General features: G+C 36.2%; 1 long non-coding RNA gene across 1 annotated transcript in view; it reads left to right on the top strand.

The window, feature by feature from the left end:
- Window positions 1-14,149, top strand: part of LOC150061045 (uncharacterized) — a 29,528-nt gene extending 15,379 nt beyond the window's left edge. The window contains exons 3-6 of the long non-coding RNA XR_016536184.1: window positions 8,073-8,188; window positions 12,019-12,079; window positions 12,998-13,047; window positions 14,019-14,149. This is a non-coding gene — a long non-coding RNA (uncharacterized LOC150061045). The remainder of the gene's footprint in view (window positions 1-8,072; window positions 8,189-12,018; window positions 12,080-12,997; window positions 13,048-14,018) is intronic.
- The last annotated feature ends 1,603 nt before the right edge of the window (window positions 14,150-15,752 follow it).

Raw genomic sequence — 15,752 nt, 5'->3', positions numbered from 1 at the left:
ACTCTCATTGTGAGCAAGAATGATATTGATTCTGGAAGGGTACATAGAGGTCATTTGTTTTAAGTCCCTCATTTTACACACCAGGAACTGAGATCAGCAGCAGAGGAAAGTCTTTTTTTTTTTTTTTTTCAGTCATGGGGCTTGGACTCTGGGCCTCGGTGCTGTCCCTGAACTCTTCAGCTCAAGGCTACTATCCTACTCCTTGAACCACAGCACCACTTCCAGTTTTCTAAGTTAATTGGAAATAAGAGTCTCAGGGTTTTTAGTGCTCGGGTTGGCTTTGAACCTTGATCCTCAGATCTCAGCCTCCTGAGTAGCTAGGATTATAGGCGTGAGCCTCTGCACCTGGCTACCAAAGTCAATTTTCTATGAAATAAAAAATTAAACTATGGGTTTGCACAGTTTTACAGAGAACACAGCCTCAGTTTCTTAAAAATATTTGATTTGCAAGGGTATATATGAGCCACAGTCACAAATAGTAGATATAGGAAAAGGGTAGTTTGTCCACAGCTTGCCTGTTTTCCAAGCCCTTGGAATGAATTCTGACAGGCAAGTTTCTCTTGGTTCCCAGCTCCATCTACCAGCAAGTTTTCTGTAGGAAAATAAGTTTTTATTTTCAATAAAGTCTTCTTCCTTTGAAGTGGAGTACTTAAGGATCTGAAGGGAAAGTGTATTTACTTAGAGCTGTCAATTCAGTGGAATTTAGTTTTCTAATGTCTGGCCCTCCCTGCAAAGAGATTGAGGTTTGATTGCATTGAAAGCTCTTTACTCAGTTCTGATACTTTGTTTTATTAAGATTTTCTATTAGCTTACATTAATTATAAAATGTGCATGCACATTACATGAATGCATACAATATACTCTATTGACGTCATCCCCACTCAACACTTGCAGGTTCTTCCCATCTTTGCTAACTGATACTTTTCACCCATTAGAAATATACCCTTTTCCTCAGCCTGTGGCAGGTCTATTCTACTTTGTCTTTTAGAATTTGCATATTCTAGGTATAAGATTATGATATTTTCTTTGCTCTTTCCAAGTGGTGATTTGAACTTGGAACCTGGCCAATTTATCATCTATAATTTCTGACATATGTTGGCACTGAATATTATGTTCATCTCTAAAGTGATTTTATACTTATTTTTCTTTGTTAAATTTTAATTTAATTTATTTTATTATAAGGGTAACATAAAAAGGGGTTACAGTTATATTCATAAGGTAGTGAGTACATTACTTCTTTTTTCAGGGGGAAATATTCAGCTTTATTTAAAGTCAACTAATTGTAGATATGTTTCACATCTAAAATACACTTTTTTAAAAAGTCAGACAATTGAGCACCATAGCCTGTCCTACATATCGTATGAGCCAACCATCAGTACATTACTTCTTGAACATTGTTACCGCTTCCCATGTTTTACACCCACTTCCTTCCCCTGACCCTCTCCCAAGTTGTAGAGTTCATTTCCAACATTTTGTTTTGTGAATATTGTTGTTACTCTAGTTCACTCTTTGTCCTTTGTCTCATCATCTTGTTTTCCTCCTTCCCTTCCCCGAATCAAATAGACAAATAAATGTATATGCAATACAGCAGGTACAGGGATAGATATAGGTCAAATACAGGGATAGAAGAAAGAAAGAGAGAGGGAAAAAAAGAAAAAAGGAGTAAAGAAATAATGTCTCAGAGTACATTAAAGACATCAACCACAGGGTACATCTCTTATTTCCCTATCCTGGGGTTTCTTTTGCTTAGCTAATTCTTCCTATATGACCATATGCACATAACTTTTTATTGTCCATCCTGGGCTTGAACTCAGGGTCTAAGCACTGTCCTTGGACTTTCTCAAGGCTAGAGCTCTACCACTTAAGCCTCAGCACCACTTCTGGCTTTTTCTATGTATGTGGTACCAAGGAATCGAACCTGGGACTTTGTGCATGCTAGGCAAGCACTCTACCACTAGGCCAAACTCCCAGCCTCATAAGTTTTGAGCTATTGTACTCCTTTGCTAAGAAAATCCTAGATGTATACTAATTGTTACAAATGAGGGAAACCATGGAGCCTGTGTTCCTTTGTGTCTGGCTTACTTCACTTAATATGATTTGTTCCAAATCTTTCCATTTTCCTACAAATAGGGCAATGTCATTCTTTCAAATGGCAGCATAGAATGCAATGTGTATATATAGCATGTCTTCTTTATCCATTCATTTACTGAGGGGCATCTGGGTTGGTTCCATATCTTAGCTATGGTAAATAATGATGCAGTGAACATGCTTGTGCTGGTAGGTTATTTTTTAATTTGATATTTTATATATCACAATTTCTTCAATGAAATTAAGGAAAGATAAAATCTTTGCTGTAAGTGGAGTGATTGTTAGATTGCCACCCATCTTGACCAAGTCATTAGTATCTCAAATCTGCATTGCAATTTTGAAATAATTTTCAGAATTAGATGCTTTCGAAATTTCATTCAGTTTCATTCCTGGTCTGTTTGTTTGGCCCTTCTTTGCCCACTCAAGTGGAGCTTCCATATTTTCTGTAACATGGAAGGAAGACAGAAGAAAAGAAGGTCATCCTTGGTTTGTGCTTGATGACTAAATCATACAAAAGGAGAAGAAATCAAGTGAATACTGGATAAATTGGGAGATTAAATAGTAAGAGAAAACTTGTGAGTGTTCCTTAGTCTGGGAATGGTGGCAGAGAGGAGGGGAGAATATCTCTAACCAGTGGGGAGCTTGGTGGAATTTGGATAGACCATGGGAAAGGAGAGAGATGGTATGGACCACCATTCAGTACTCTATTTGAGTAAGCAGATGAGATATTTACTATCTGCAATTGTAAGGGAGTTAAGCCATTGCTCATGGATTGTATTCATGTATCTATTTTATATACTTATATTGATGTTTAATATGTTTATATCCAATTATAAATACCATATAATAAATATACTATATATACTATATTCTATAAATGCAACCAGTTTAATATGTCTTAGAAGTTTGATTTCAGGACTCCAAAGATATTTCAGGTATAAAAATTTCTGTATATGCACATAAATATAGAAATATACACATATATATGTATGTATATAATTTTTTTTGCCAGTCCTGGGCTTGAGCTCAGGGCCTGAGCACTGTCCTTGGACTTTCTCAAGGCTAGAGCTCTACCACTTGAGCCTTAGCACCACTTCTGGCTTTTTTCTATGTATGTGGTACCAAGGAATCGAACCTGGGTCTTCGTGCATGCTAGGCAAGCACTCTACCACTAGGCCAAACTCCCAGCCCCATGTATATAAATTTTTATAAGAAATTTTCCATTGTTCTAAGTGGTAGTAACATTAGTTAAAATGAGGAGGAATTTGGATGATGGCTGTAAATACTAGTTTTTATTTATTCTTTTTTTTTAACTTTTTAGGTCATAGGACATTTTTGTTTGATAAAATACTATTACCCTTTTTGGCTTGATATTGTAGGACAAGGTGTACTTATAAATTGAGCCTAGCCATTTGTTCAGATTCATGTGTGCAGAAAGGCTAGCCATTGGCAAATGTTGATGGAGCTAGCATTATTATGGGAACAGACAAAACCTTTACTTTCTTTTGATGATTTTCCTTGCTCTGAGCACTGTAAACCACGTAGAGTTTTTATTTGAAAGGGATAAGAAGCAAGGGCCAATGAGGGTAGAAAAGTAATGTAAGGAAAGCATTAGAAGTTACTTTTACTCTTTAGGCAGAGATTTTGAGAAGGTACAATGGAAAATAAGGCTGGGTGAGTTACATGAAGTTCGTTGACCTTTGTTCCTCAGGAAAGCAAGGCCATATTCATAATACCACATAAAGAAATGGCTTAGGAAGACGAACATGACAGCTATGTGGCAGATGGATTAGATTAGGAATGACTGGATGGGAGAGAGAAGTTCTTGAGAACTAGATGGAAACAGGAAGAAGAAAATGGAAACTTTCAATAGGTTTATTGACCCATAGAATAGAAAATGAAAATGAGTGTGGAAACAAGGATGACTTACTAGCTTGGAACAGTGGATGCGTGATGTCATCAAAAGAAGCAACAGACAAAATTTGTTCTGGGGGCCTTGTTAGTGTAAGGCAGGTCATTAAACACATACACACACAGACACACACACACGGTGGGGAGGGAGAGAGAGGAGGAGAGGAGGAGGAGGAGAAGGAGGAGGAGGAGGAGAGAGAGAGAGAGAGAGAGAGAGAGAGAGAGAGAGAGAGAGAGAGAGAGAGAGAGAGAGAGAGAGAGAGAGAGGTCTTACTTTATATCCCACTCTGGCCTGGAATTTTAATTCACTGCCTGTGCCTCCAAAGTGCTAGAATTATGTTTAAATATCATACATTGTTTTATTTCCTTTTCAAAATAAAATGTTTCTTTTATTATCTTAAGTAGTTGTACAAAAAAGTTGTCATTCAATAAAGCATTTTAGGAATGCAATACATCTTGATCAATGGCACCCATTTCATCATTCTCCCTCGTCCCTCCCAACCATACCCTTTTTCTCATTTTCTTAATTTTGTAGGATGTGCATTAAATTTTAGGATTGCATTCTCCCCACTTTCTTTCTCATTAGTCTATCCCTCTCCCCTTGACCCCTCCTTTCAAGTCCCCTTTTCTGATTTTTATTTTGTTGGACTGTAAGTTAAATTTTCAAAAGGAATTATACCCTGAATTTACCATATTTCAGTTAATACAGTTGTATATATCTGTATACCACCCCAAAGTTTACTTGTATATTTATAAGTATTTACTTATATATTTATAAAAACATGTGTCCTTTGTCTCTCTCTGCCTGACTTCACTTAACATGATTTTCTCCAAGTCCTTCTATTTCTTTGTACACGATGTAGCATTATCCTTTCTAATGGATGAGTAAAATTCCATTGTTTATATAGTCCACATTTTCTTGATCAGTTTGTACATTGAAGAGCATCTGGACTGATTCCATTCCTTGGCTATGGTGAACATGCTTCAATAAACATGGTTGTACTTTGATGTATGTGTTGGTTCATTTATTTTGTCATGTTGTCTGGGACAGAAGTGCTCATACATTTGGTCAAATGTTATTCTGAATCTTTAATGAACATGGTTTCTGATAAGTAGACCTTGAATAAAGCAGATTTCCCTCAAAGTAGATGTGTTTTATCCAGTCAGAGGGAAGTAGGGTAGGTATGTGTGTGGGGATAGGTCAGGGTAAAATATGCCCATCAATGACACATACATGGTGGCCTACTTTCTCCAACTAGGCTCCACTCCTAATAAATCCATTAGTATGCATTCATAATGAATTAGCCCATTGATGAAGTTAGTACCCTTATGATCCAATCTAAATGATTGGATCCATCAAGCTTGCAACATATGAACCTTTTGGAGGACCCTTCATGTACAAACCTGTAAAACCATTAATTTTTTAAATGGTTTAGAATGACTGTAGTTTATCAATTTGTCCTTCATTTGGCTAATGTGAATCTTTCAAACTTGTTTCTATGTTTTTGTGACTTGATTTTGTTTTCTGATCAGTAGTGGGGCTTGAACTCAGGGCCTAGGGGCTGTCTTTGAGCATTTTTGCTTGAGGCTAGCACTACCACATTGAGCCACAACTCCACTTGTGTTTTTCTGTGGGTAATTGGAGAGAAGAGTCTTAGGGACTTTTCTGCCCAGGCTGTCTTTGGATGGTAGTCCCCAGATCTCAGCTTCCTAAGTAGCTAGGATTACAGGTATGAACCACCAGTGTTCCAGCTGTGACATGATTTTTATTATAATATTTTTCAGCACTTTCTGACTTTCTGGCTTACCAATTGCTCTAGGTTTATATTATACCTGCCATGGAACTTAACATTTCTGATAAAACTCTGGTTTCTTATAGTGGAGAATGCTTTCAGTTACCAAATACTGAGTGCTGGAATATGCTATTGCTACTGGGGTGTCTTTGTTTCTTAGTTGTTTCAATGGACGATGTATGCCAGTACACATACACATACAAACAGAAACATGCATATGCGTGTACCATGCATATTTTAGAAATATTTTAAAGAATTTTTACTTCTTTGCTGTTTTCACCTAATATATCCTAGTAATCTCTCATAACAGTTCATAGGTTACCCCCTTTATTCTTTTCTTTTTGTAAGCTATATAATACTCCATTTTGTGTATGTGTCAGATGTGAGTAACCCAGTTTCCTGTAGATGCTTGGCCATATAGGTGGTTTCTAACAGTTTTCAATTACAAATGATGCTGCCTTTAATAACTTTTTTCCTTGCTAATTTTTTGTATTGTTGATAAATTTCTAAAAGAAGAATTTCTAGGCTGAAGTATAAGCACCTGTGTAGTTTTCTCAGATTGTGTTAGATTCCTGTTTGTATGAGATTTTCTCCACTTTTCAGTTCTACCAGCAACATCTGAAATTGCCTGTTTCTTCCCCATAGCCCCACTAACAGTGTGTTGTCACACTTTTGCATGTTTACCAATATTTTGGGTAAGAAGTAAATTGCAGCAAAGTTGTTTGCTTTTCTCTTATTTAGAGTGAGGCTAAATATCTTTCCATTTATTTTAAGCCATATATCTGGTTTATATCTATTTTTCTCTCATTTTTTGTCTTCTGTTTTGGTACTCAGGATTGAACCCAGAATGTTGCACTTACTAGGCAAGTGCTTTGCCACTGATCTACATCCCAGCCTTTTCCCCTCAAATTAAAAAAAAAGAATGAAGGTAGAATAATACAATGCCTCCTGATATATAAGCTGGACCTCTGAACAACATATCCGTTCCCAGAAAGCTATGATAACCAACAACCTCAACTTGCAGACAGGAAATGGTCCTTCCAATAATAGAAAAACAGCTAGTATTTGGTGTGAAATTTACCATTTTTCTGTGATTGCTAAATGGATAGGAAAACAGCAGGATTCATAGTTATTACAAATTAGGCAATCTTCCAAAAGTAATACAGTTGTTTTTCTGGTATCTTTTATAATCAGTTTTAAAATTTTGTGTGTTCACTGCATCAAAACACAGTCCATATTTTATTCATTGTAAACCAGATAATAATAATAAGAGATTGATTTGTGACTAAAAAAGGGAATAGCAAAAAAAGAAATGTTAGTCACTTATTTGTGATACTTGTTACCCATATTTTGTCTCAACCTTTTACTTCTGAATTTTTATTTAATAAAACTTCTATAACTTCTAACAAAACTTCTATAATTAAGGTGGAGTTGATTCATGCTTTCTTCAAGTCCTTCTATGGTTTCACTTAGCTGATTCTCAAGTTATCTCTTTTCCTTAAAGATTCTTTATATTGATGTCACTTAGCTGTGTTCTTCTTAAAAAAAGAAAACAATATAGGAGCTTGGACTAGTTGTAGAGTGCTTGCTTAGCATTCATGAAAACCCCGGTTCGATTTCTCCATATCACATACATAGAAAAATCTGAAAGTGGTTCTGTGGCTTAAGTGGTAGAGCTTTGGCTTTGAGAAAGCCTAAGGGCAGTACTCAGACCCTGAGTTCAACCCCACGACTGGAAAAAGAAAAAAAATAGGTGAATTTCATTAATAAATTTGATTGTAGTATTTTGTTTATTTGTTTATTTGTCATGGGGCTTGAACTCTGGGCCTGGGTGCTGTCCCTGAGCTCTTCAACTCAAGGCTATGCTCTACCACTTGAACCTCAGTGCCACTTCCAGTTTTCTGGTGGTTAATTGGAGATAAGAGTCTCAAGGACTTCTGTACCCAGGCTGGCTTTGAACCATGATCCTCTGATCTCAGCCTCCTAAATAGCTAGGATTACAGGTGTGAGTTACCAGTGCCTGACTGATTATAGTATTTGTTTTGCAACATTGAAATACATGAGTATATATATATTCATGTATATGCAGATGATCATGCATACAAAATCATCATGTGCACCTTGAGCATAGTCAGCTTTTGTCAAATGGATATTTAAACTAAAATATTTAATATAAAATAAGCTTAAAATAAAGTAGAAATAAGTAGACAAAATAACAAATTATTATTTCCAGTGATTTTAGTGATTTTTATAGGGAATATTATCGAGTGGTTTTTATAGGGAATATTATTCCTCCTTGCTGTTGGAAATGAAGACAGGCTAATCTCTTCTCAGCAGCACTTGAAGAAGATGTATTCTTTGTCTACCCACTTTCCAAATCTACATTCTTACCTCAGGTAAGCTCATATTCTCTATACTGTCTCTTTCATTTTGCATGGCAGAATTTTCATTTATAAGCAATACAATAGATGAAAACGAACCTCAGATTTTTAGAAAAAAAATCTTTCTACTCCCCAATACTTAAGACCTAGTGCAGTTGATGTTTTTGGCACTTGGAGATGTGAAGCCAACTCCATAGACATTTCTTTGGGACAGTCCATACATCAGTGCATAATTGTTATACAGGCTCCATTCAAGAAAAGTTTAGATTCTGTCAGCTGATTGGGGTCTTACTACTTGTCTGATTTCTCTTCAAATTTTTTCTTGTATTCTGGATATTGCAAAAGATCTTGATTAAAAGAGAACTCTGATGGGTCTTTTGTCCAATCAACTTAGTCTCTACACAGAAAATGAATTTTGAAAATTATTGCTAGTTTTAATGATTAAATGTGGACTGCATAAAATACAACTTTAAAATACGATCTTCCTTAAATTCATTGACTTTAAGTATGTTCTTCAGTTTTCTTTTTTACCACACTTTCTGCTGCCTTTTGGAGGCTGGGTGAATCTTTGTAGCTAGCACCCTCCACAGTGGTTGTTTTATACATATTTGTGGCAGAATCATCAGACAGCAGTAAACAGTGTTTGAAGACATGTTGACAAATCTCTTTGATCTGAAATGGTTTACATGATGATCAGTTACCATAAAATTTATTATTTAAATAGATTTTAATATGGAGCAGTGGCACTTAAGTCTTTGGTTGCCTGGTGAGAGCATTACCATCTTTATAATTGGCTAGGAATATTGTAGAAAGCAAAGGAAGCAGTGGTAGATTATTTTGAAATTAACTCTAGGAATGTGAAATATGTGAAGGTCAAATTTATGGATCATAATAAAAGGAAACTAAGCATATCAAACCCTTGATGTTTGATATGAGATATCTTATGGAAACTTTGAGACTCCTTTCTCATGGTGGGTTTTAGTTTGCATTCATGGATGTGGTTCCTGTTTTAAACTCACAGCAGTCTTACAGAGCAGATGGCTCAGAAAAATCTTGCCCCTTTGAGGCACACCAAGGAATATGAACATGAGAAGGGTTAATTGACCTTCTAAGGTTTTTCTGGCATTATTATCAGGGTTAAGACTGAAACTCAGCACACTGGGCATTTGACTAAGCACTAATTCTCATTAAATATTACATGAATAATTATATAAATATTAAATAATTATATCTTGAAATTATAAGAAAAGATGGAAAAATTTATAAACTGGTTGTTAAAAATGGCAGATTTATCTTAATAAAATTTTTAAAATGTAATGAAATTGGAACATTAGAATGAAATTCCTAAGCTAAAATGTGTTTTTTAAAGTTTGCATATAATGTAAAAGTGAGCATTGTGAGACAACAAAGCACTTAGTAAGAGTAACTGTTACATATAAACAATCTGCTGGTTAATAAGTGGGTTTTCATCTCTTTGTAGAGAGATCCATATCGTGTGCTCTCATATACAATAAAATCACTACACTGTTTTTTAAAGTGGATTAGTGGTAGCCAAGATAGTTAAAATAGATCTCTATTTACTGAGAAATTTCAGACATCTTTTCCTAAGCCTTGGGAAAGGAAATGATAAGAACAAAGGGAGACAAATGTTCACAAACACAGCCATACTAAATCTACCAGCATAATCATGTTCACGGTAGCTATTTACCATAGCTAAGATACTGAACCAACCCAGCTGCTCCTCAGTAGATGAATGGATCAAGAAGATGTGGTGTACATACACAATGGAATTCTATATGCCACCAGAAAGGATGACATTGTCCCATTTGTAAGAAAATGGAAAGATTTGGAAAAAAATCATATAAAGTGAAGTAAGCCAGACCCAAAGGAATGTAGGCTCCATGGTTTCCTTCATTTGCAATAACTAGTGTGTATCTAGGATTTTCCTAGCAGAGGAGCACAATAGCTAAAAAGCTATGTGCATATGGCCATATAGGACAAGGCTAAGCAAAATGAACTCCAAGATAGGGAAACAAGAGATTTATCCTTGTAGTTAATGTTTTCAATGTTTTATGTGAAGTTATTTCTTTTCTCATTTGTTTTTTTCTCTCTTTCTTTCTTCTGTCCCTTATGGTTTATCCTCTGCTGTTGTTGTATCTGACTTTGGTACCTGGTGTACTGCATATACATTTATTTGTTTATGTGAATTAGGGAAGGTAAAGTGAAAGACAAGATGATGAGACAAAGGACAAAGGCTGAATCAGAGTAGCAGCAATATTCACACGAGAAAATGGTGGAAATGAACTCTACAACTTGGAAGGGGTCTGGGGGAGGGAAAGTGGGTGTAAAACATGGGAAGGGGCAACAATGTTCAAGAAGTAATGTACTCACTACCTTATGAATGTAACTGTAACCTCTCTAGACATCGCCCTGGTAATAAAATAACATTAAAAAAAAAGAATGAAGGGCGGCCAAGAGTTGATTCTGGAAACACATACTTGGCTATCATCAGCACTTGAAATTTTCTTGGTGCAGAATCTTGTTTAACAACATCATTCACTGTGATATGTCACTTTCTAATGCTTAGATTTTTCTTTTTGTTAAAATTATTAATTTACTTTATTATAATAGAGGTGATATACAGAGGGATTACAATTATATGAGTATATTAGGTACTCATTACATCAGGTAATGAGTACATTTCCTTTTTACAGTGTCTTCTGTTTCCTCACTCTCTCCTGGTCCCTACTTTCTATCTCCATCCACTTTCTTCAGTGTCCAGTGAGCTCCACTACTGTACTTTTTCACCCTTTTTCTCTCCAGTTCTGCATCCTCCCTGAATGCTTCTGGAGCTATGCACTTGAATATACCATATATAAGGTAAAGAAAACAGACTCATCAAAAGCTAAAAACTAAAAAAAAACATGAGAGGTCTCTTGTTTCCTTATCTTGGAGTTCATTTCAAAATATATATTATTTTATACAAATATGGAGAGGCACTTAGACATTACTCCTTTGTATTTTTCTCCTCAGTATCCTCTTTTGTTCTCACTGTATATAAATATTTAGAATCCTATATATTTTATCATATCCCAGCATATTTTTTATTTAATTCCTGCATATCAGAGGGCTAAGGCTCAGACTTTCCATTGCAATTTTTTTCTTTGCGCCTGAGAGAAAGGCAAATAGAATTTTCCAGGACTGCAAGTGATAGCCTTTGACAAGCTATTCTTCTGCCAGACATCTTGAGGTATAGAATAAAATCTCCCAGTCTTACTTCTTAAGGAATTGGTCTAGAAATCTATCACATAGTCTCCAGTTAGTTAAAGTACATTTGTGAAAACTTAGTGGAAAACAATCATTAAATCAATAACTTAAAAAAGCTGTTTTTAAATAGCTAAGACTTTTGAGTCTTGATGAGGTATTTTAATTCATATTCCAAGATATAATTTAGGGACTGCATCAGGTCGTAAGATTTCTTTGCAAGTCCCATCTGAATTTCATGCATGATAGAATTGTTAGAATGTAAGTTATTAGGCACAAAGCCTGGTTAGAGAAGCTATGCCAAGTCGAGACAGTTTTCCTTTTGGTTCCTGAAAGTTAGGAAAACTTTGCATCTTCCCTGGGAGTGGAGCTGGAGCCAGGGTCAAGGTTGAGAGATAGCATATTTCTTAGAACATGGAACAGGCTTGAGAAAGTTAGGTGTAAACCTAGTCATAGTTGAGAGAATTTTGTTTGTGATAAATCAACACCTGTGAGTACAAATTAAATCCAATCTCTGAACTACAGCAGCCTCCTTTTGGTTCCCCTCTCAGATTTGCCCTTTTCTTGTTTTTCTTCTCCAGGTTACAAAGACATTCATGTATTCTCTACAGCTTCCTCTAATGGTTCAGTACATTTACAAATGTAAGTATTCAAGAGCCAGCTGTCCTGAAGCCTTTGTGAGGTAGAAAAGAAAATGGAAATGAGGCACCTTGGCTTAAACTGCACGTTCAGGAGTCTTTCCAGGCTCTGTTCCAATGTCCACACTATCTGGCCAGAACAGTCTTCCCAAAACACAAATCCATTCAGGTCACACATATTTAAAACCCTTCTGGGATGTTGCTCCAGCTTCACATCCCACCTTACAAATAACGCACACTCAGACCTTCATGTTGTTCTACATTTTGGCTTATGTGGCGCCTTCTGCTTGGGGAGTCAAGTAAAAGCAAGCTAATAAGCAGGAAAACAAACCTACTTTGATTTCATGGCTCTGTTTTAATATTAATATCTTTTTTTCTGTGAAGATCTTCTACTCTTGCCTGCTGTTGTAAGACATAGCTATGCTTCCTCTCTCATATGTCCAGAGAATGCAGAACCTACTTACAGATCATATTATAATCTGACATTCACATATGCATGCATACATGCATTCTGCAAAGCAAACCTTGTGCTCTATGTGATAGAATCATTTGTGAGTGTGAGAGAATGGACAGAGTGGTAAACTGGATTTATTGAAATTAATCTATTGAAAGCAATATAATGGAATGAGGATAAGCAGAGATAATAGCAAATCAAGACCCTAAATATTCTTCATGACATCTGCTGGAGCATATTAGATTATCATGTCAATCTTTTGCAACTGTTTTGAATAAAAACAAATTATTATGTACAAAGCCAGGATGACCTGAAGGCAGGCATAGTGTTAGAAAACTATAGGTAGTCTTGGAAAACTCCACTGAAACTCACTTGACGTTTAATAATTCTGGTCAAATCAGCAGTGAAAAATTTACATTTTCTCAATTTAATTTTATCTTTTATCTTTTTCTTTTATTTTTTGGCCAGTCCGGGGGCTTGAACTCAGGGCCTGGGCACTGTTCTTGAGCTTTCTCAAGGTTAGTGTTCTACCATGTAAGCTATAGCACCACTTCTGTTGTTTTTTCTCCTGTGTATTTGCTACCAAGAAATAGAACCCAGGGCTTTGTGCAAGCATCTACTATTATGCCACATTCCAGGCCCAATTTTATCTTTTTATAAAATAAAAAATTACTTCAAAATGTTGATTTCCTATTTAATCAATGTACACTAAAGCAACACTGACCTTTGAAGTCATTCATACAAGTAGAAATAAAACCACCCTTTGCACTAGTGGTATCAGTGAGACAAGCAAGTATTTTCACCTGGAAATATTATATAGATGTAGATGCAGTGGTGCATGCTAGCTATTCTGGAAGTGGAAAGAGGAGAACTGGTGCTTGAAACTGACTCTGGCAGAAGTGTAAAACAATCTAAGGGCAAAGAACTGGATCATGGCTGAAAGTGGTTGAGAACCTGTGTAGTAAGCATGAGACCTGAGTTTAATCCCCCTCCACTCCAAATAATTTTATTTCTGAGGTTAGATGACAGGTACTCAATATAGCATTTACTCCCATTTGCACAGGTAGACTCCTATGAGATTTTATAGCATTGAATGATAATTATCAATGATAGTGCTTTTTAGCCATTTATTGTTATTGTTATTATTATTACTGGAGGTGTAGTGACATTTGAACTCAGAGTCTGATGCTTGCCAAATAAGGGCTTTACCGCTTACTTGAGCCATCAGCCCCTTTAATTTAATTTACTTAAAAAATTAGATTTTACATTTTTTTTGGTCTGGGTCAACCTGGACTGTGATACTCCTATTTATATTTCCAGTGCAGATGCAATGACAGATGTGCGCCACTGTGTCCAGGTGTTGATTCAGATGAGTGGACTGAAGTTGAACTGTGATTTTCTTAATATTTAACTCCTAAGTAGCTAGGATTGCTGACATGAGCCATTACTTTTGGCCCCTAGGTTTAATTATATTTTGTTTCTTACCTAGATTGTGTTCTCTATGGATCTTCAAGACATTTCTCAAACTGTTTATTTGTACATATTAATGTACTAGAGATTTTTTATTACATTTCCATACAAAACTATAATGTACTTTGATCAAATTCACCCTCTCCTTTTATTTTTTTATTTATTTTTTGCCAGTCCTGGGCTTGAGCTCAGGGCCTGAGCACTGTCCTTGGACTTTCTCAAGGCTAGAGTTCTACCACTTGAGCCTCAGCACTACTTCCGGCTTTTTGCTATGTATGTGGTACCAAGGAATTGAACCCGGGTCTGCGTGCATGCTAGGCAAGCACTTTAACCACTAGGCCAAACTCCTGGCCCCTCCTTTTATTTTTATCCTCCTTTAATAAACAATTTTCAATAGGCTTCAGTATGTTATTTTCCTTCCTCTTCCCCCTCCCTCTTTCTGTCTTCTTCCTCCTCTCTCCTTCTCCTTCCCTACTTCCTACTCCTCCCCCTCCCTCCTTCTTTTCCTGCTCCTCCTCCTCTTCCTCTTCTTTTCTATTTTTCCACCTCCATCTTCTTTCTTCATCTTTCTTTTGGGGGTTGAAAAAGGGCTTTGAATTTTCATATTCACTCATTCTTCTTTCCTTCTCATTGCTTCTCCCTAGATCATCTCTCCTGTTCTACATTCCATGATATATATATATATATATATATGTAGAGAGAGAGAGAGAGAGACATGTATGTCTCTCTATATATCATATATATATCTAAATTCTGAATGTGAGAAGAAACATATGATATTGATCTTTCCAAGTTTGGCTTATTTCACTTAATGAGATGATGTCTAGTTCCGTTTTCTTGAAAATAACATCATTTTATTCTTCTTTATGGATGAATAGGATTTTATTATGCATACATGCCACATTTTCTTTATCCATTCATTAGTTGAAGAGCACCTAAGTTGATCCCACAGCTTGGCTGTTGTGTAATAGTGCTGTGATAAAATTAGGTGTGCAGGTATATCTATTGTATACTGACTTACATCCTTCATATATATATCCTTCAAATATGAGCATATATTTATACACACATATGAAAATATTTTTGCATTGCCCAACAACAGAATTTAAAGTTTTGTTTTGCCTTTAAGAAATAATCATCTTAATGATGAAAGAACAGAATAAGAACTTGGAGGAAAGATGTGAGCTGTTACAACTGGAGTGCTCCCATGCTAGAAAGAATGAAAGATACTATAGATACCATTCAAAAGAATCCTGACAGTGGAAAATATCTGCTGGAGAACTTTGAGTAAGGAAGATGTGGACTAGATGACTGCAAGCCAGGATTCCCCAAGATTCTGCTGCTCAAAGAACTCTATCAGGCTCCACATCTCCAAAGGCTGGGGACCTTCTGTCTTTTCGGACAACTGAAGAGCTGGAGTATATGGAAAGGATTCTCTTTATTGAGGCTGAAGTCGTGGGTTTCATGAATGCTCCAGCAGCAAGCAGCTTGTAACCCAGAGCTCTGAAAATATTCCTGCTCTAATGGGCACTGGAAACTCCCTGTACTCCATCTAAGAAAGAAATCTTACAAAAGCCAAAGGGGAAGAAGGGAGGTGAGCTTCTTGAGCTATCATGTCCCATATCCCACTTTGGATACTTCACTTCTTGGAGCCAAGACATACTCCTGTGTTGAAAGCAGCTATGCCTGGAAGGAGCTATATGTTGTCAAAAAGCTAGTGCTTTCTGAGTCTTTCTAGAGTGATGAAGTTTAA

The sequence above is a fragment of the Megascapheus bottae genome, chromosome 7 (assembly GCF_031878675.1).
Source record: "Megascapheus bottae isolate mThoBot1 chromosome 7, mThoBot2.hap1, whole genome shotgun sequence".
Lineage (NCBI taxonomy): Eukaryota > Metazoa > Chordata > Mammalia > Rodentia > Geomyidae > Megascapheus > Megascapheus bottae.
Note: the sequence above shows the minus strand (reverse complement) of the source record. Positions and strands in the feature narration are given on the sequence as shown.